The 21,830-nt window shown below is 41.0% G+C and overlaps 1 protein-coding gene and 1 pseudogene across 2 annotated transcripts in view; both read right to left on the minus strand.

Annotated features, from left to right (window-relative positions):
- The window catches only part of LOXL2 (lysyl oxidase like 2), a 95,254-nt gene that overhangs the window by 65,378 nt on the left and 8,046 nt on the right, over positions 1 to 21,830 (minus strand). The gene's annotated exons all lie outside the window — the stretch shown is intronic.
- On the minus strand, positions 1,834 to 2,615 carry LOC150000218 (SIN3-HDAC complex-associated factor pseudogene; annotated as a pseudogene).

Consider the following 21,830-nt stretch of genomic DNA (forward strand, 5'->3'; position numbering starts at 1 on the left):
GATTTGTAGATTTCTAATATATTAATACAAAGTACATGACTACACACAGTACATTCTACAGGCACAGAGAGGTAGAAGGGGCTGAGGTCTAGTAATACATACATACATACATACATACAGAAGTAGAGATTATCTGTATTATTCTACCAACAATACCACAGCCAAAATGAACAAACAAACAAAAAAGAATGATTTAAAATAACTCAGAAGGAAGACGATAATGACTGAGACTCTTGTAATATGCCTTAAGGGCTGTGGAAGAGCCTTCCAACTCACTGTGAGTTCTGTACACATGGTGACTTGTAATCTTCCAAAAGGAATATAAAATTTTAAGTTTAGATTAAGAACAACAAATCTATAGGGTGCTATAAAAAGCAGCTCTCCTTATTGCTATTTATACTATCCAATTTTTATTTTTTATTTTATTATTATTATTATTTTTTACTATCCAATTTTTAAAATCTAGCTTTAAAAATAAGCACTGAGTCATTTTATTATAAGGCAGGCAAATAATCCTCCCTCATTATGACAAGTGTGAACTTGTAATCTTTTTCATGAACTTTTAGAAAAGAGGTAATGCGAGGACTTCAGTTCGACTTTTAATAAAGATTTTCAGGCTGAAGGACCCCGTGTTCAGGATTTATCATTTAACATCTCCATGTTCAGAGAACCTGACAAAATGAAGCCAAACCAAAACCAACCCACTCAGCATTAACACATTTCTTTTCCTTTATTAGAATTTTACTTTAATATAGCAAAAAGAACCCAAGTGCTAATCAGTTAAAACACATCAAACAACCACTCTACACAGCTAAAACCCCCACAAAAGGTCAGCTGAAGTGATGCAGAGCTAACCTGAACTGCTCCGACTTTCACTGACGCCACCCGTCACGTGACACAAACAACAGTCAACCACTGATGCAGTCACAGGCCCTCAAAGGACTGTGCCCCAGGAAGCATTAACCTCTGTTATGTTTGATGCCATCGTAATGGCTTGCACATTTTATTTTTAAGATAATTTAACATTTTTAATAGAATATGTTCTCTACTATGTGGTAAAGCTTTGGTTCTATTCATGGGAGGCTGCTTAGCCTGGAGACTTGACATTTCCCTAACAGGAGCTTTGATTCTGCTTTAGAAGTTTTATATAAATTAAAATCTTTATCAAATATCCATATGAGGAAGTTGACATGGGATATAACATATAGAGTCCAGTTACCTCTTTGTATATTTATTAGAAATTTCTCTGTCAAAGTATTTAACCAAAGAGCTTAGTCTTTCCTGCTAAATATTCAGTAGTATAGGTTTGAATCATCAGAACCTTGGTAAGACCTTAATATTTCAAAATTATTAACAACTACCTCTAGGGGGAAGTCCAGGTAAATGAGTTATGACAAACTGATTATCATGAAGGAAACCAAGTGTAGTCAGCCATCTTTAAAATTGCACCAACCACTGCTTCTTAATATAGGAAGACTAAAACTATATATGTTTATCATACAACAAATCCCATCTCCATTCCCTTCATTCATTAGAAGGGGACTTCAAAGAAAAGACTTAAAGAGCACTTGACAGCAGCATTAAGCCGTCCTATGAAATACTCAGCACCTTAAATATTATGTACATGCCTTTTAATTTTAGTAAGCTAGACACTGGCTTCAGAGTTTGGGGAACTTGTGGAAGTATAGGAAAAATAACCTATTCAGAACTATTCTAGAAATTGTCTTTTGGCAGAATAGCAGGTATGCGAGTTAAAAATAGAAGGGATATTTTGTTGCTGTAATTTTTATCTAAAATGTAAATCGTTTTGTTCCCCTTCTACACAGACCTCAGTCACTGCTCCTGAGTGCAGATGGGCAGAAGCTCTGGTCCCTGCTCCTCGGCTTCTCAGCAGCTGCCATCTTATTGCTGCAGCAAGGCTCAAATAGATGTGAGGCAGTGAGGATTTCCCCAAAACAGCCTTCATAGATAACCCCACAACGTCTTTTCTGTCTATTCCAGTATGTGAGATCTAAAAAGGAAAAACAACTGCCATTCTGTAAGAGCCCGAAGCCATCTCCGCACCTGAGCCACCACCTGACTGGTTACTAGAACAAGGAGATTGAGCTGGGGAGGCACAGAAGTGAGCATCAGAATTGTGGCATTTAAATTCCTTCTGCAGTTTGCTGATCTGGTTGCTTTTTATCATTTCAAATAGTTTTCATTGCAATGTGGTCTTTAGGCTGGGTCCTGCCCTTGCATCTACCACATGATTCCAGTTTTGTTTTGTTTTGCTTTGATCCTGCTGGCAATTTCTTCCATGTTTCCACAAGCAGGACACAGGCATTGCAGATGCCTCCTGAATAGGTCTCATGCAGCCCAAAACAGCTGCGGAAGTCCTTTTCCTCGTGTTCACTGTCAGTAAATCAAGAGCTGGAGGACTTAGTTCTGCAAATACAGCAGCCTTCCCTACTTTGGTCATCTTTGGCTTGTGAAAACTAAACATCTTTGCTTCTGGGCAATAGTCTTCCAAAACAGCCATTCCACGTGCATTACGTTCCTGAGGTGTGGAGTGCACACCAGGACAAGCCCCCTTCAATCGCTCCCTCCTCCTCAACTGCCTTGTCCAGAAAGCTCTTTTCTATTTCCTTATTTGCTTTTCCTCTCTTTTTTTATTTCCAATTTTTTATTTTTATCTTTCCTTTCTTTATTCTATCTTTTTCTTTCCTTATTCTTTATTTTCCATTTTCTTTTCCTATTCTTTATTTTTTCTTCCTTCTTTCCTTTCATATTTTTTCTTTTTTCTTCTCTTATTCTTTTTTCTTTTATTATTTTCTTCTTCCTTCCCTGATTCATTTTTTGGTGTTGTTTTAGCTGTTATTGTTGTTGTTTGTCTTGTTTGGGTTTGTCTTGTTTTGTTCTGTCAGCACCGGTACAATAGCTTGCACAATGTGATCAAGGTTGAGCCTCACTGTCAGCCATCCCAAGGGTGGATCCCACCCATGAACCAGCCAAGAGCAATCAAGACCCAATTATAATAGGAGGGTCTACATAACCTGTACAAAAGACATTCCTAGAGCACCTAGCTCAGGAGATCAAAGAGACTGCATCACTGAGTCCCACAGAACACCTGCTGCATAACACCACCTCATGAAGAAGGGGAGTCATAGTTCTGTCTAATATATAGAAACAAACACAAAGAGACAGTAAAATGAGGACACAAAAAAACAAGCCTCAAATGAAAGAATAGGCGGAATCTCCAGAAAAAGATCTAAATGAAATGGAGGCAAACAATTTATCAGATACAGAGTTCAAAGTAATGGTTATAAGGATGCTCAAGGAACTTATTGAGAATTAAAAGAAATTTAGTGGGAACTACAGTAGCATGAACAAGGAAATAGAAGCAATGAATAAGAACCAGATGGAAATGAAGAATACCATGTCTGACATCAAGAATACATTGGAAGGGAACTTCTGGCCAAGATGGAGGCCTAGACAGACACGCTGCATCTCCCTATAAAACTAAGAAGAAATGCAACTACTTCAAAACTAGAGACAATCAGAAGTTCCAGAAAATCAAGCTGCATGGAAGTCCAACAAACAACGGTATAAAGAAAAAATACTCATTCAGACAGGTAGGAGGGCCAGAGCCAGGGTGGAGAGGATGCAGTGTGGTAGCGGCAGCAATGGCAGTGCAGGCCGGCGGAAAGCAAAGTTACACATTTTAAAAAGTAGGGAGGGACACCTGGGGAGCATTCCCAGCACCAGACCAGGCCACACAGCTCACTGTTCCAGCATGGGGGAAAATAAAGCCTCTGTGAAAACCAGTGGGGGTTGAAATGGAGGAAGAAACTGCCAGTCTCTCAGCAGAGTCCACTTGTTAAAGGGCCCTCACGGTCCTAGAATGTCCGCAGACCCACCCACTCCAGAAACTATGGCCAGGGCAACTGCTAGAGAGGTACCAGTCCCATATGGAAGCGGGAGAAGTTCCTTGAAAAGGGACAAGTGCTGAGCAAGCAGCATTGTTCTCTCTCAGTCCCCTCACCCACATACAGTGCTGAAACGTGGTGAAATGGTTCACCCATATTGATGAATACCTAAGGTTCCTCCCCTTACAATGTAATAGGTGCAACAGCTCTATCTAAGACACAGAGGCAAACAAACACAGGAGCCTCTCAAGATGAGGAGACAGGGAAGTATGGCCCAAAAGAGGAACTGGATCAAGGTTCAAGTGGGAGAACTAAGCGACAAGGAGATAGCCAAACTAACAGACATAGAGTTCAAAACACTGGTGATAAAGATGTTCACAGGATTGACAGATATGCTTAAGTACAGCAAACACATAAGGGAAGAAGAAAGTCTATGCTAAATGAAATGAAGGAAAAATCCACACATAACCAATGGTGAAGGAAAGGGAACCGGGGTTCAAATCAATAATTTGGAATAAGAAAGAAAAAAAGTCAACCAGTACAGAATCAGGAAACAAGAATTGAAAAAAATGAGGAGAGGCTTAGGAACCTCTGGAACAACTTTAAACATGCCAACATCTGAATCATATAGGTGCCCAAAGGAGAACAGGAAGAGCAAGAAATGGAAAGCTTATGTGAAAAAATAATGAAGGATAACTCCCCAAATTTGGTGAAGGAAATAGACATACAAGTCCAGGAAGCACAGAGAGTCCCAGACAAGCTAGACCCAAAGAGGACCACACCAAGACACATAATTAAAGTGTCAAAGGTTCAAGAGAAAGAGAGAATCTTAAAAGCAGCAAGAGAAAAACAGAGAGTTACCTACAAAGGGGTGCCTATAAGATTACCAGCTGATTTCTCAAAAGAAACTTTGAAGGCGAGAAGGGAGTGGCAAGAAGTATTCAATGTGATGAAAAGCCCTACAACCAAGATTACTCTATCCAGCAGAGTTATCATTTAGAATGAAAGGACAGATAAAGTGCTTCCCAGACAAGGTAAAGCTAAAGGAGTTGATCATCACCAAACCATTATTATATGAAATGTTAAAGGGGCTTATGTAAGAAAAGGAAGATCAAAACGATGAACATTAAAATGACAACAAATTCACAACTATCGACAACAAAAATCTAAAAAATAAAAACAAAAATAGACTAAGCAAACAACCAGAATAAGAACAGAATAATAGGTATGGGGGCCATTTGGAGGGTTATTAGCTGGGAGGGGGAAGGGAGAGAAATGGTACAGCGATTAAGAAGCATAATTGGTTGGTACAAAATAGACAGGGAGAAAATTAAGAATAATACAGCAAAAGGTGAAGCCAAAGAACTTATATGCATAACCCATGGACATGAACTAAGGGGGGTGCAATTGCTAGTGGGAAGGAGGGGAGCAAAAGGAAAAGAAATGGAGACAACTGTAACAGCACAATGAATAAAATATACTTAAAAAAAGACCTTAAAAATAAAAATAGAAGAAAATAAGGAGAAAAAGGAGAAGAAGAAATAGAGGAATATAGGCAAAAATGGCAATAAATATATAACTGTTAATAATAACCTTAAATGTTAATAAATGCTTCAATCAAATGACATAGCATAGCTGAATAGATAAGAAAACATGACCCCTATATATGCTGTCTACCGGAGACCTACCTCAGAACAAACGAATCACAAGGTTGAAAATGAAGAGATAAAAAATATATGTATTCCATGCAAATGAAAATGAAAAAAAAGAGCTGAGGTAGCAATACTTATATCTGACAAAATACATTTCAAAACAAAGGCCATAACAAGAGACAGAAAAGCTCACTACATAATACTAAAGGGATCAATCGAACAAAAGGATATAACCCTGGTAAACATATATGAGGTCTGTTCAGAAAGTATCCAGCCATGTTCTATGAAAAATAAAGACATTTATTGAAGAAGATACAAGAAGCATTGTACATAGGACAATGATGCCTCAGTCCCCTTCAACATAGGCACCTTGGGACGACACACAATTCTCCCAATCACCATCAGCTGACCTGTTGTATTTTCCTGAATCTCATCGATGGTCTGAAATCTCTTCCCTTTCAAAGGAGATTTTAATTTTGGGAAAAGCCAGAAGTCACAGGGCACCAAATCTGGGCTGTAGGGGGGCTGAGTCACCTGGGTGATTTGATGTTTTGCCAAAACACTCTACAGGAGAAGTGATGCATGAGTGCACTCGTTTTCATGATGAAGCTGCCGATCACCAGTTACCCACAGCTGTGGCCTTCTGAATTATCCAGTAGTTTCCGCAGAGGAATATTCAAGCTTAATGTAAAATTTGATTAAGATTCATTGCTCTATTTGCTCATTTTGAATGTGACAGTCACACAGTACACATGCTTACTCAAAGGTGTCTACTACCCCCATTGATTAGTATAGTGAGGTTGTCATTGTTCACACACGTGCATTCCAGTCCACTCTCATTGGCTGCCAGGTTACATTGATGTCGCAAAACTGTTCTCATTTTATTAACAATGGTTGGATGTTTTCTGGACAGACTTTATATGCACCCGATATAGGAACAACTAAATGTATAATAAAACTCTTGGTGTACTTTAAAGGAGATATCAACAGTAATACATTCATAGTAGGGGACTTTAACACCCTTCTGTCATGAATGACTGGGTAGGTCTTCCAGACAGAAAATCAATAAGGATACAGTGACCTTACATGACATACTAGACAAAATGGATTTAAATGATATTTACTGAACATTTCATTCCAAAGCAGTAGAATATACATTCTTCTCAAGTGCACATTGAATATTTTTAATGATAGACCACATGTTAGGACACAAAATAAGTCTTAACAAATTCAAGAAGATTGAAATCATATCGAGTATCTTCTTGTATCAAAATGAAACTAGAAATCATTTACAATTAAAAAAAACTCAAAAACATTCAAATACATGGAAGCTAAATAGCGTGTAATTAAACAATGAATAGATTACCCATGAGATCAAGGAATAAATAAAAAATTACCTGAAAACAAATGAAAATGAGCACACAAAAACCCAAAAACTATCGGACAGTGAAAGCAGTCCTGAGAGGGAAGTTTATAGCACTACAGGTCCACCTCAAGAAATTAGTAAAATCTCAAATAAACAATGAAACAAAGCCCAGATAAAGTAGAAAGAAGACAATAATAAAGATCAGAGTGGAAATAAATGACATAGAGACTAAGAAAACAATTCATAAGATCATGAATCCAAGAGCTGGCTATTTGAAAAGATAAACAAGATTGATGAACCTTTAGCAGACTCATTAAGAAACAAAGAAAGAGGGCTCAAATATATAAAATCAGAAATGAAAGAGGTGAAGTAACAACTGACATTAAAGAATTACAAAGGATTGTAAGAAAATACAATGAGAAACTTTATCCAACAAATTGGACAACCTGGGCAAAATGGACAAATTCCTAGAAACATACAATCTTCCAAACAGGATCAGGAAGAATCAGAAAACTTAAATAGAACAATAACAGCTAATGAAATTGAAGCAGTAATCAAAATACTCCCAGCAAAAAAAGTCCTGGTCTGGATGGCTTCATAGGTGAATTTTACCAAACATTTAAAGAACTAACACCTGTCCTCTTTAAACTATACCAAAAAATTCAAAAGGCGGGAAGACCTCCAAGCTCTTTTTATGAGGCTAGCATTATTTTAATTCCAAAACCAGATAAAGACACTACAAAGAAAAAAAATTATAGGCCAATATCCCTGATGAACACGGATGCCAAAATCCTCAACAAAATATTAGCAAATTGGATCCAACAATACATTAAAAAGATCATATACCATTACCAGTGGGATTTATTCCAGGGATGCAAGACTGGTACAATATTTGCAAATCAATAAATGTGATATATCAAATAAACAAAAAGAAAGATAAAAATCACATGATCATATCAATAGATGCAGAAAAAGCATTTGATAAAATCCAGCACCAATTTGTAACAAAAACTCTTAGTGCCCTGGATGGCGTGGCTCAGTAGATTGAGTGCCAGCCTCTGAACCAAGGGGTTGCTGGTTCGATTCCAAGTGAGGGCACATGCCTGGGTTGCGGGCTGGGTCTCCAGTTGGGGGCGTGTGTGAGGCAACCACACATTGATGTTTCTCTCCCTCTCTCTAAAAATAAATAAATATAATAAAACATAAATTAAAAATAAAATTAAAAACAAAAACAAAACTCTTAGCAAAGTGGGAATAGAGGGATCATACCTCAACATAATAAAGGTCATATATGACAAACCTACAGTGACATCATACTCAATGGGAAAAAACAAAAAGCATTTCCCTTAAGATTTGGAACACGACAGGGATGTCTGTTTTCACCACTTGTTCACACTGAAAGTTCTAGCCACAGTGATCAGACAAGAAGAAGAAATAAAAGGCACATAAATTGGAAAGGAGGAAGTAAAACTGTCATTATTTGCCGATGACATGATATTGTACATAGGAAACCCTAAAGACTCCATCAAAAAACTACTAGATCTAATAAATGAATTCAGCAAAATAGTAGGATACAAAATTAATATTCAGAAATCAGTTGCATTTTTATATACCAATAATGAACTATTAGAACGATACACTAAGAAAATAATCCCATTTACTATTGAGGGGAAAAAAAGGTACCTAGGAATAAACTTAACAAAGGAGGCAAAAAACCTGTACTCAGAAAACTCAGGACATTGAAGAAAGAGAAGAAGATACAAATAAGTGGAAGCACAGACTATGTTCATGGATTGAAAATATTAACATCACTAAAATGTCCATACTATGCAAAAACAATCTACAGATTCAATGCAATTCCTATTAAAATACCAATGGCATGTCTCACAGATCTAGAACAAATATTTCAAAAATGTATATGGAACCAAAAAAGACCCCGAATAGCCTCAGCAATCTTGAGAATAGAGAACAAAGTTGGAGGTGGCACAATAGTTGATATCAAACTATACTACAAGGCCATAGTCATCAGAAAAGCCTGGTACTAGCACAAGAACAGGCATATAGATCAATGGAACAGAACGAAGAGCCCAGAAATCGACCCACACCTGTATGGTCAATTAATATTTGACAAGGGAGGCAAGAACATAGAATGGAGTAAAATCGGTCTATTCAATATATGGTGTTGGGGCCCTGGCTGGTGTGGCTCAGTTGGTTTGGGCGTTGTCCATAACCAAAAGGTTGCAGGTTTGATTCGTAGTCAGTGCACATTCCTAAGTTTCAGGGTTGATCCCCAGTTTGGCGAGTATGATCCCTGGTCCAGGTATATACGAGAGGCAACTGATGTTTCTCTGTCACATTCATGTTTCTCTCTCTCCCTTCCTCTCTCTCTCTCTAAAAGCAATGAAAAAATGTCCTTGGGTGAGAATTAAAAAAAAAAAATCTATAAAAATAAATGATGTTGGGAAGATCAAACAGGTACAAAAAAAAAAAAAAAAAAAAAGAAACTAGACCACCAACTCACACCATACACAAGAATAAACTCAAAATAGTTAAAAGACTTAAATGTAAGTTGCAAGACCATAAAATCCTTGAAGAAAACATAGGCAGTAAAATCTCAGACATCTCACATAACAATATTTTTGCCAACATAATTCCTAGGGTAAGGGAAACAAAGGAAAATATAAACAAGTGGGACTATATCAAACTAAAAAGCTTCTGCACAGCAAAAGAAACCGTCAACAAAATGAAAAGGGAATCCACTGTATGGGAGAACATTATTTGCCAATGATACATCTGATAAGGGGTTAATTTCCAAAATATATGAAGTACTTAATACAACTTAACACCAGGAAGACAAACAATCTAATTTAAAAATGGTCAAAGAATCTGAATAGACACTTCTCCAAAGAGGACACACAGATGGCCAATAGACATGTGAAAAAATGCTCAATGTCACTAATCATCCGAGAGATGCAAATTAAAACTACAATAAGATATCACCTCACACCAGTAAGAATGACTATCATTGGTACATCAACAAACAACAAGTGTTGGCGAGGATGTGGAGAAAAGGGAACCCTGGTGCACTGTTGGTGGGAATGCAGACTGGTGCAGCCACTGTGGAAAACAGTATGGAGTTTCCTTGAAAAATTAGAAATGAAACTGCCTTTTAACCCGGCAATCCCACTTCTGGGAATATTCCCTAAGAATCCCAAAACAGCAATCAGAAAGAACATATGCATCTCTATGTTCATAACAGTGTTATTTACAATAGCCAGGATCTGGAAATAGCCCACATACCCATCGGTAGATGAGTGGATAAAAAAGCTATGGCACATTTACACAATGGAATACTATGCAGCTGTAAAAAAAGAGGAGGAACTTTTACCTTTTGTGAAAGCATTGATGGACCTGGAGATTATTATTATGCTAAGCAAAGTAAGCCAGTCAAAGAAAGCCAAACACATATGATTTCACTTACATGTGGAATGTAATAAACAACATAAATTGACAAATGAAACAGAACCAGGGACATGGGCACATGGAACAGACTGACAGATCTCAGAGAAAAGGGGGTGAGGTGGGGAAAATGGATAAAAGAAGGTAAAGAAATTAGCAAAAGAACATATATGCATAGTCAATGGACATAGACAATAGTGGGGTGAAGGCCAGTGGAGCGGGTGCTGGATAGAGGTAGGCAAAGGGAGGGGAAATGGGGAGAAAAACTCCGTTTCAAGTATGCATCACTGTAAAGCTACTTTTGCCCACCCCTGTATATATATATCGTTAAAAACATAGCAACAACAACATAAAAGGCAGGAGGGGTTAAATGGACAGTGTTTCAAGGTTCTTGCACTGTCTGGCAGTGGTAAAAGTACTATTTTCTATTATTCTTTAGAAAGTCTAATAGGTGCATGTTGTAATCTTTATGCAAACACCATAAAAAGAGTTTAAAAAATAGTAGAAGGGAGAGGGAATAATGAAATTATAGAAAGTACTGATTAATCCAAATTAAAGCAATGATGCAGAGAAAAACTAACACAGAACAGTTGTCACAATTAAAAAAAAATAGTAAGATGGTGAATTTAAACCTAATATATCAAAAATTAAATTAGATGAAATAAATACTCCAATGAAAAGACAAAGATTGTCAGAATGGATTTAACAAAGCAATATTACTTTATATTTCTTACAGAAGGCACAGAGGTTTAAAGTAAAGGATGGAAAAAGATATACTATGCACATATTAATCAAAGAAAGCTGGTACAAAGTCAGATAAAGTCAACTTTAAGACAAGAAGCATTACTGTAGACAAAAAGGGAGAGTTTATGATGATGCAAGAGTCAATCCACCAAGAAGATATAATTCTTCTTAATTTGTATACATAGACTCAATATGTATAAAATAAGTATTGACAGGTTTAATAGGAAAAATTGAGAAATCTGTAATTATAGTGGGAGACTCAACACACCTCTGTCAGTAACTGATAAAAGCAGGCAAAAAAAATCCTAGCACTGAAATGTGAACGACATGATTAACAAACATGGTCTAATTGACAAGGTTCTATCAACTATCCAACAACTACCGAAGACAGATTCACTTCAAGTCCACATGCAAGACTTACCCAAATGGACCCTAAGTTGGGTCATAAAGCAAGTCTCACCACATTCAATGAAATCACAGAGAATGTGTTGCCTGACTATAGTAAAATTAAGCTATAAACCAATAATAAAAGAATACGTAGGAAACCCACAAATATTGGAAATGAGATAAAAGGGAAAATATTACTGCATTCATTCACTTAATAAACACCATTATTATCCTCAGAAGGATAATGAGGCACAGAGAGGTTGGGCAAGTTGCCTAAGGTTGCACTGATGGTAAGTGGCAAACCAGGAACTGAGCGAGGGCGGCGGGCTGACCTGGGCTGTGTCCTTTACCGCTGTGCTCTAGTGCCCTGGCAGCTTCTCCACAATCCAGCCCATGCCTACTACTGATACCAATAGCCCGTCTGGACCTCGGAGTGGGTGAGGGTGGGAAACCAAGGGGTCGTGGGGGTGGGGTGCAAACAGCCATGGGTCATGGCCAGACAAGCCAGGTCCCTGTGGGCTGAGCCATGTTGCCTGGGTAACCAAGCACATGCTCCCCTGCCCCAGGGCAAGATGGCGGCAGAAGAAAATTCTTACACTGAACATGCACAAGGCTAGCAAGATAATCGGATAAGAGGGAAAAAGCCCTCCTACCCCCTTTGCCCTGGCTGGTTTGGTTCAGTGGATTGAGCGTCGGCCTGCGAGCTAAGTGTCGCTGGTTCGATCTTCCAGTCAGGGCACATCAGAGAAGGAAAACTCTGACTCCAAAAAACCTCCGCTGCCTTGCGGCATACCTCTTCAGGGGAAAGGCTAAGGGAGTAAACCCCGACAGAAAATCCGGAGCCGGAGTCCCTAAGGCGGTTTGACGTTGTAGTCAACACCGGCAACTCCTGCGGCGCACCTGAAGCCAAGCTGTATTGACTCTGTCTTTCTCTTGGACCCTTCAGCTGCGAAGAGGGGGGGGGTCTGCTGCATGGGGAACAGCAGACCCTCCATATCACCCTGCCCAGGCTCTGTAGCTTCAGCTTCACTGGAGAGGACACTCCAGCGTCATCGCAAGATGTCGATTCAACACGGGAGGAGACGGATACCGTGTCACTCCTGAGTCGGACTGCACAGCCATTCTCGGCGGTGCAGATAGACTCTTAAGAAGCTACACCATCGTCTCTCGAGACGGACGGCTGCCGACGACAAGAATGGGGGGGCTGGGGGGAACCAGGGTAAGGCAGGCACATGTACAATAGAAGTTCAAATGGTGCCAGGGGCAGGGGTTGGTGGTGGTGCTGGACCAAAGAAGACTGTCAACCTAGCCAGGGGAAAGAAGGGACTGGCTGGGAGGTGACTCCGTCAAAGCATGTGAAAGTCTAGTAAGTTCACTGGTCATTCTGAGAAAGCACCTGATCTGTCCCACACCCAAAACTAATATAAACCCAGGGAAACAAAGAAATGCTCTCTTGCTCCTCGCTGGCTTCTCTGGGCCTGCACTCCGATGGTGTACTGGCCAGTCCTCTCCATGGGCAACGTGACCATGGCCTCCAGGAGGAAATCTCTTGCTCTTGCTGACCTGGCGGAACATTTGCCGGTGCCTTTGCACACTCTCCAACCTGGGAGCATGGAATCTTGTGACCCAGAAGTCACATGCACAATGGTGGTGCTGGCACCACACGCAGCCTCCAGGAGGGAGCTTGAAGCCAGACAGCAGCTGGGAACAAGCTAAGCTGCCTGGATGACCACTTAGCAGCCCCCTTAGGTTCTGAAGGATGGCACTTTAAGATAGAACAGGAATTCTGGGCACTGCCTTTTGTTTTGGTCTTGCTGGGGATGGCTGCATTTTGTCTGGGTTTTGTAGAGGAGATGAGCTTTGAGACTGGAAGTTCCCTGTTCTCCCTGATCATTCAGCATTGGAATAAAACCTTTTTCCTTTCTCACTGGCCTCTGGCTCTAGAGCTTGCCTTTTGGTAGCAGTGGGCAGCCGAACCCACTTTGGTTTCATAACATTACCTCCCATTGTGTCCATTACATGGGAGCTGCAGAGGCCTCCAGGTCATCTATTCTTACCTCAGAAAGAAATTTTAAAACTGTGTTTCTTCATTTTTTAAAAGAAATCTTAATCTCTGGATGTGCATATCTATAAACTGCTCTATTCATCTTCTTGGAGTCTCCATTCAGTGGGAATGGCCAATGTTCAACTCCTAAATCTTTCTAGGAAAGCGTTCCTAAATTTTTCTCTTTTAGTAGGGCCTTCTCCTACTCCTTACTCTGGGGAATTGTAAATGATCAGACCCAGCTGCTTCCCTCCTCTTTTAAAAATAACTTTTATAAGGTTTTGTTATTATTGTTTCTTATTGCTGAAGTAATATGAGCTGGCGATAAAAATGTGGAGAATGCCATAAGTAAAAGAAAATAATTTGCAACACCACTCTGAGAGGTAACTGTTAACAACGCTGCAGTGTACACCCCTTCCAGCCTTTTCTCTGTACAAACATATTTGCTTTTTCAAATTAGAATCATCTTCTACATAATACTTTGTAAACAACTCTTCACATTTCAGAGTATTGAAAAAATTAGGCCTCATTTTTCTACAAGATTTTTATTCTACAGTATTCAATCTTATAATCTTTTGCTAAATTTTTGTTCTGCTACGAAGGTAGTTGAAATGAATATCTTTGTAGCTAAACTGTCCATAATCTTGGGAAAATTCCTAACAGTAAAATTGCTGGGTCAAAGGGCTGGTAAAAAGTGAATACTCTTGTAAAACTATATTAACTGCCCTTCAGAAAGGCTGTGCCAATGTTCATGCCAATAGGAGGATGGAGGTTCCCCACACCCTCAAACATTCTAGCTACGACCATGTTTTCAAATCTTTCACCACCAGATAAGCAGAAAAAGGTATTTTGTTTTAAACAGAATTTTTTTTTTTAAAATACTAGTCGAGCTTTTATTCCCCCATGCTCATTGGTCGCTTGCATTGCTATTTTGGGAAATTATCTCTTCATGTTTGTTATCCCTTTTTCTATTAAATGTTTGTTTGTCCCTTACTGCTCTATTAAATTCATTTTTTTCATGGGCATCCCTCTGAAGGGAAAAACAGTCATGTACAAGCCAACGTCCAAAGCAGGGCTTGGGTGGCTGGAGAGCAAAAGGCCAGGCCACCCCCTTCAAGGAGGGGCCTTCATTCTACCAGCCGCTGCAGACCCGAGGCCTTGCCACTCCCCTCGTGCTCCAGTTTTGGTTCTGAGCTTGAGCTCGGTTGAACCTCTCCTGGGCCCAAGACCACAGCTGCTGGGCCTGAGAGGGTCTGTCGGAAATCCGTCCAGGGTGGTCTCACCCCTGCAGCTCATCGAGTTCATCAGTGCCTTGGCAGCGCGGACCGCCTGCGACGCAGATGATCGCTTGTAGAACGGAGCCCCAGCCCCACGTGCAGCGGAGACCGGTGGTGCGCAGTCACGTCCAACTGCAGAGGATGGGACCGGGATGCGCTCTCCAGCCCACAGTAGGAGCCCCGGGCCCTGTGGCCTAGGCCGGGGGTGGGAGGCAGCAGCACACGTGAGCCCCCAGGGCGCAGGAAGCGCACATGACTTACGTGACCAGGGCCGCCCCACCCGCGCCGGAAAAGCCCGTGGACTCTGCGCCTTGCTGGAGCCCAGAGCCCCAGCTGTGCTGGAACGGAGCCCAGGGCGGCCGCCTGCCAAACAGACTAGGTCACGCTGTTTCCTGGTGGCTGAGAGTGTTCTCTCTCTGCTAAAGTTGCAGCGGGCAGGGGATTGTTGCTGTGGGTCCCCGGCCTAGCAGGTGTCAGGTGCTTATTAAAAACGGGATGGGCTGACTAGTGGTTGCCAGAAGGGAGTGGGGAGAGTCTGGGTGAAAAGGTGAAGGGATTAAGAAGTACACATTGGCTGTTACAGAATAGTCATAGGGGTGTAAAGTACAGCACGGGGAATACAGTCAGTAATACTGCGATAACTAAGTATGGTGCCAGGTGGGTACCAGACAGATCAGGGGGCCACTTTGTAAAGTATATGAGTGTCTAAGCACTGTACACATGAAACTAATACAAAATAATATTGAATGTAAACTGCAATTGAAACATGAAATAAAAAAGCAGAATGCAAAACTGTCATACAAGTTCTCAATTTTAGATTTTAAAAAAAGAAAATAAACCAAACAAGTGCACTGTGTCTCTAATAAACAAATGTGGTAGATTCTCCTTCAGCCCTTCTGAACATTTGATGATATTTGGATTGATGGAAGACACATGATTTCTCCTTTATGCCTGCTCCATTAGTCCTCTCTGAGAGTGCTGTGTTTCTCTGTAGATGTCAAAAAGCAGGGTGGAAACATCTATCTGATACCACACTTGGGACAGTCTTTAGACAACAGGAAGATCTATACTGGACTCCCGGTCAGGGCACAGGCCTGGGTTGCAGGCCCTGTCCCCAGTTGGGGTGCTTCTGAAGAGCTGCCTATCAGTGTTTCTCTCACACATTGATATTTCTCTCCCTCTCTTCCTCCCTTCCTCTCTCTCTAAAAATAAATACATAAAATCTTTTTAAAAATTGAGACATGGTTTGACTGCAGAATAACATATAATAACTAAAAGAACATGGTGCCAGCATCTGAGAGTGGTCTCAGATTCAAATTTGGCTTCTGCAAATGGAGAGGGTCTTTGGATCATAGTGATAACTGCTTAGAGAAGTCCCAGGTGCCCAGTACAGTGACTGGCTCATAGCAACGCTTGGTGAGTGGTGGCTGTTTAAATTATAAAGGTGACAAAACCCTGGAAAAATTCCAGGAGGGGTGCCACTTCACCCATCGACCACCCTTTTATTTTATATTTATTTTATTTTATTTTAAAATCCTCACTCACCTCATCCAAACATATGTTTATTGATTTTAGAGAGAGAGGAAGGGAGAGAGAGAAACATCGATCGGTTGTCTCCCAAACATGTCCCAATGGGATCAAACCACAACCTTTTGGTGTACAGAAGATGCTCCAAACAACTGAGCCACCTGGCCAGGGCCCATTGACCACTGTTAACACACCACTTGGGTAACAGGTTTTAGTTATCCTGCCACCTCTCCCACACACACTCCAGACACAATGTTTCTCAGAGCTAACAATCAGTAGCCAAATTAGTCTGAATTTCTGTGCCACTTTGAAGGAAATATTAAAATCCAAAAGGCAGCAGCGGGAGAACAGAAGTCAGGGTCAGAATGATAGGAAAAATTACCAAGCAATCCAATAACTGTTTCCAGGGGAGGAAGTGGAGTTAGTGAAGGGGTCCCTTGCATGCAAATTCTTGCAGGGGGGTGGTCCAGTCACAGACACCTAGGTAAGGAGGTGCTCACTTGAACTGTACAGGTAAGAATGACACTGATCGCCTGGCTGGACCTCTGGGAGCAGGCAGAGGGCAGGAAACAAGAGGGGCACCTGGAGGAGACAGGCAACATCCAAGGCAGCAGGCTGGCATGGTGTCCTGATAACCGAGCTGGTGCCTTGTGAAGCTCTGCCCCCGCCCCGTGCAGTGTCCCTCTCCTGGCAGCAGATCCCCCACACCTAGGCAAGATGGCAGCAGGAGAAAGCATTGCACTGAGCACACGCACAGGTATCAAGGTAACTGGATGGGGAAAAGCCCTCCGACCTCCTTCCCGTACCTGATTGGGGGTAGGACCAGGGGAAGGCAGACACCAGTGCCAGAGGTCAGAATGGTAGCAGGGGGAGGTGCTGGACCAAAGAGGCCTGTCAGTCTAGCCTGGGGAAAAAAGGGATTGGTCCCGGTGGAGGGCCCTCCCAGGGTGCGCAGAAGTTTGGGTAGTTAATTGGGCATATTTCTGAGAAGGTGCCCGGCTCTTCCCACACCTGAAACTAATATAATCCCAAGGGAAGAAAAAGATGCTCTCTAACCCACCCTGCGAATGTGCTGGCTTGTACGTTTCTGGGACCTTCTGACCCTGGAAGCCATGTGGCCAATGGCAGCACCAGCCCCACATAAAGGTTCGAGGAGGAGGTGGGAGAAAAGCTGAGCCACCTGGATGGCCACTCAGCAGCCTCCTGCGGTTCCCAAAGGTGGTACTTTAAATGGGAGGAGAAACTCTGGACGCTGCCTTTGGTTTTGGTTTGGCTGAGGATGGCAGGGCTTTCCTCCTGGCTTCCTGGAGGGGATGGGCTTTGAAACATTCTCCCAGATCTTGCAGCATTTGAATAAGAACCTCTTTCCTTTCTCACCAACCTCTACCTCTAGAATTTGCTTATTGGTGGTGGCAGGCAGCTGAACCTCCACACTGGTTTGGTAACAAGAAGAGCATACTGGATGGGAGGGGGCTGGACGGAGCATATAAACCAGTTTTTTGTTTACCTGTTTATTTTGAGATGGCATTTCCTGAGCTCAGTTCTTAAGTGATGGTTTCCACAAGCCCTTCCTGCTCAGCTTCCTCATGCCTCACACAGCGTTAGTCATTGCAGGACTCACCCTCTGTGCTCCAAGAGCTTCCAGGTCAGGCTCTTGTCCAAGTGATGCAACCTGGGCCAGCAGTCAATTCTTCAGGCCTGAGCCCCTTCAATAAAAATTGGACCCCGGGACCCAGAGAAGGAGCAGTGGTGCAGAAACCACAGCCACATTTTTGCCTTGTCTAGAAACATCTGGCTACATGGGACGAGGGAGTGGTGCTGTCTTAAAGTGTGTTACGGGCCTGTGAACTGGGTTTCTGCTGTCCACAGAAACACCATCTCCCTTCCAGAAGCCCAGTGATAGCAGCAGGCACCAACTGCCACATCACCGAAGAGGCCAGGCTCGGCTGCACAATGCCAGCTGGTACTGTGCCACCGGTGATCACTCCTGGAGATAATGGCATCCAGGGAGCAGTGGCAGATACACAGAGCCCTGTGGGTTCTCGCTCTTACTGAGGAAAGCAGACTTTCTCAGTTTTACTGATCAATGTCATAGATGATGATCACGAAGCTTTTCTGTGCCTCCAAGAATGATTCTAAGATTCTAATTTTCTTTTAAGATTTTATTTTTTATTTTTAGAGAGAGGGAAAGGAAGGGAGAAAGAGACGGAGAGGAACATCAATGTGTGGTTGCCTTTTGCACGCTCCCCCAGTGGAGGACCTGGGCTGAAACCCAGGTGTGTGCCCTGACTGGGAATCAAACCGGTGACCCTTTGATTCACAGGCCAGTACTTAATCCACTTACTGAGCCACATGAGTCAGGGTTCTAAGATTCTTATGAGAATGGCACGGCATGTCTCCCACTGGCCTCCACTGTCTTTAGCATGACATGCACTAACTTCAACCCCCAACACTGAGCTCTAGCCAGAGTGACCTGAGTGTATGTGGTTCCCAGAAGACACCTGCTTTCATGTCACCTTGCCTTTGGTTTGGTACTCCCTGTTCTTGGACACCACACATCCACCTTCTGAACACCTACTCTTTTTGTTTAAGAATCACACAGATACGGCAGTTCCTCAGAAAATTAGGAATTGAGTTACCATATAACCCAGAAAACCCAACAATCCCTCTTCTGGGACTCTACCTGAAAAACATTTACTCACAAAGATATATGCACCCCTATGTTCACTGCAGCATTCATTATTCATGGTGGCCAAGACATGGGGACAACAGAAGTGTCCTTCATTAGATGATTGGATAAAGAAGATGTGGTACATATATACCATGGAATACTACTTAGCCATAAGAAAAGATAAAATACTTCCATTTGCGACAATAAGCATGAACATTGAGAATATTATGTTAAGCAAAATAAGTCAGGGAGAAAAAGCTGAGAACCATATGATTTCACTCACATGTAGGATATAAAACAAATTCATAGACACAGAAAACAGTATGGTGATTGCCAGAGGAACGGGGGTGAGAGGTAGTAAAGGGGCCAAATATATGGTGAAGGAAGATGATTTGACTTCGGGTGGTAGGCAATGCAATGTACAGATCATGTATCACAGAAACGTACACTTGAAACCTACATAATCTTATTAACAAATGTCACTCCAATAAATTTAATTAAAAAATAAAATTTATAAACAAGAATCTATTCACCCAAGTAAATAACAAATCCTAAGGAATGTACTAAAAGACTGTGAGAACTTATAAAAGAATTCAACAAGGTTACAGGATATAAGATCAATATTTAAAAATTAACTGTTTCAGCCCTGGCTGCTGTGGCTCAGTGGATTGAGTATCGGCCTGCGAGCCAAGTGTTGCTGGTTCAATTCCCAGTCAGGGCACATTACTAGGTTGCACATCAGGTCCCCAGTTGGCAGCACGAGTGAGAGGCAACCACACAGTGATGCTTCTCTCCTTCCCTTTCTCCTTTCCCCTCTCTCTAAAAATAAAATAAATAAACAAATAAAAAAAATTAACTGTTTCTATACATTTAAAAAAACGGTCAAAAATGAAATGAAGAAAATAATTCCATTTACGATCATATCAAAAAGAATAAAATATTCAGAAATAAATTTAACAAATGAAATGCAAAATTTATACTCAGAAATCTACAAAACATTATTGAAAGAAACTAAAAAAGATCTAAATAAATGGGAAAACATACCATGTTCCTGGATTAGAAGACAGTATTGTTTGTTTTTGAAGCACTTAATAAAATGGAAACAGAAATTGACATACAGATTTATCACAATCTTTATTAGAATCGCAATGGATTTTTTTTGTGGAAATTAACAAGATGACCCTAAATTCATATGGGACCCAGAATAGCCAAGAAAATTCTGAGAAAGAATAACAAAGTGGGAGAACTCACACCTCTCAATTTCAAAAGGTTCTACAAAACAACCATTATCAAGACTGTGGTGCTGGCACAGGACAGATGTGTAGATCAATGAATAGAATTCCCAGTCCAATGACAGATATCTATGATCAGTTGATGTGGGCAAGGGTACCAAGACCATTCAATGAGGGAAAGAATAGGCTTTGCAAAAAAAAAAAAAAAACAAAAACAAAAAAAAAACAACAAAAAAGTGCTGGAATAACTGGATAGCCACATGTAAAAGAATGAAGTTGGAACTTTACCTCACACTATTTACAAAAATTATTTCAATATGGCTCAAAGACTTAAATATAAGAGCTAAAATTCTAGAAGTAACTCTTAGAAGAAAACACAGGGGTAAATCTTTATGACTTCGTGTAGTCAAATGCAGGTCCAGCTGCCTGCCACTTCAAAAGCCAATACTCAAAAAGCAGGTGCTGATGTAAAGGAAAGTGGTTTATTCAGGTGCCAGCCCCCTGGAAGATGGAGGACTCATGTTTCCAAGCCCATCTCCCTGAAAAAGATGGGGGACTCATGTCTTAAATCCTATCTCCACCTCTCAGCGGAGGTAGAGGTTTTTATAAGGAAGAAGAGAGGAACAGAACAAAGAGATCAAGGGAGGGGGTTGAGAAGTTCTATAACTGCAGATGAGCACAGTCCATTCTGATAAGGCAAGTGACAGTCCCATGTGTGTCATCCTGGTTTAGTCATCCTGGCTTTACATTTAGAGGTCAGCAAATCTCCCAGAGCTGGGATGCCTGAAGGTTAGAGTATGTATCTTTTAAAGTTTGTTCCTAGGATTCTTATTCAAATAGACTATTTATCCACAAGCTAAGTATTAGTCAGAGGCACTGTCAAGATGGTTATGAGCCAGGAAAGCAGTAGTGGGGAGAGCAAGAGTATATTAATCAAGTATTTATTATACTGTTACTATGTCTTTTCCTCCTAAGACTGTGAACACCCTAGAGGGCACATACATCTCAGATTGCCTGTGTCCAGTAGATAATAAATGTTCAGTAAGTGTGATGTGAACTGAGGAAAAACACAGACATTATTAAGAAAAAAAAAAGACAGCCCACAGAATGGGACAAAATACTTGTAAATCATATACTTGATAAGGAACTAGTATTCTTACAAATCAACAAGAAAAAAAATTAAAATGAACACAGGAATTGAATAGACATTTCCTCAAAGATATACAAATGGCCAATAAGCATGTAAAAGTTGCTCAATATCAGTAGTAAGTAGGAAAAATGCAAATCAAACCCACAATGGAATAGCACTTCACAATCACTAAGATGGCTATAATTTTTTAAATTATATTTTATTGACTATACTATTACGGTTGTCCCAACTTTTTCCCCTTTGCTCCCTCCACCTAACCCCACCCCCACACTCCCTCAGTCAATCCTCACACCATTGTCCATGTCCATGGGTCATGCGTATATGTTCTTTGGTTACCCTATTTCCTTTGCTGTACTTTACATGCCCATGGCTATTCTATAACTACCTATTTGTACTTCTTAATTCCTTTGCCT

The sequence above is a fragment of the Furipterus horrens genome, unplaced genomic scaffold, assembly GCF_987537825.1.
Source record: "Furipterus horrens unplaced genomic scaffold, mFurHor1.1.pri manual_scaffold_10, whole genome shotgun sequence".
NCBI lineage: Eukaryota > Metazoa > Chordata > Mammalia > Chiroptera > Furipteridae > Furipterus > Furipterus horrens.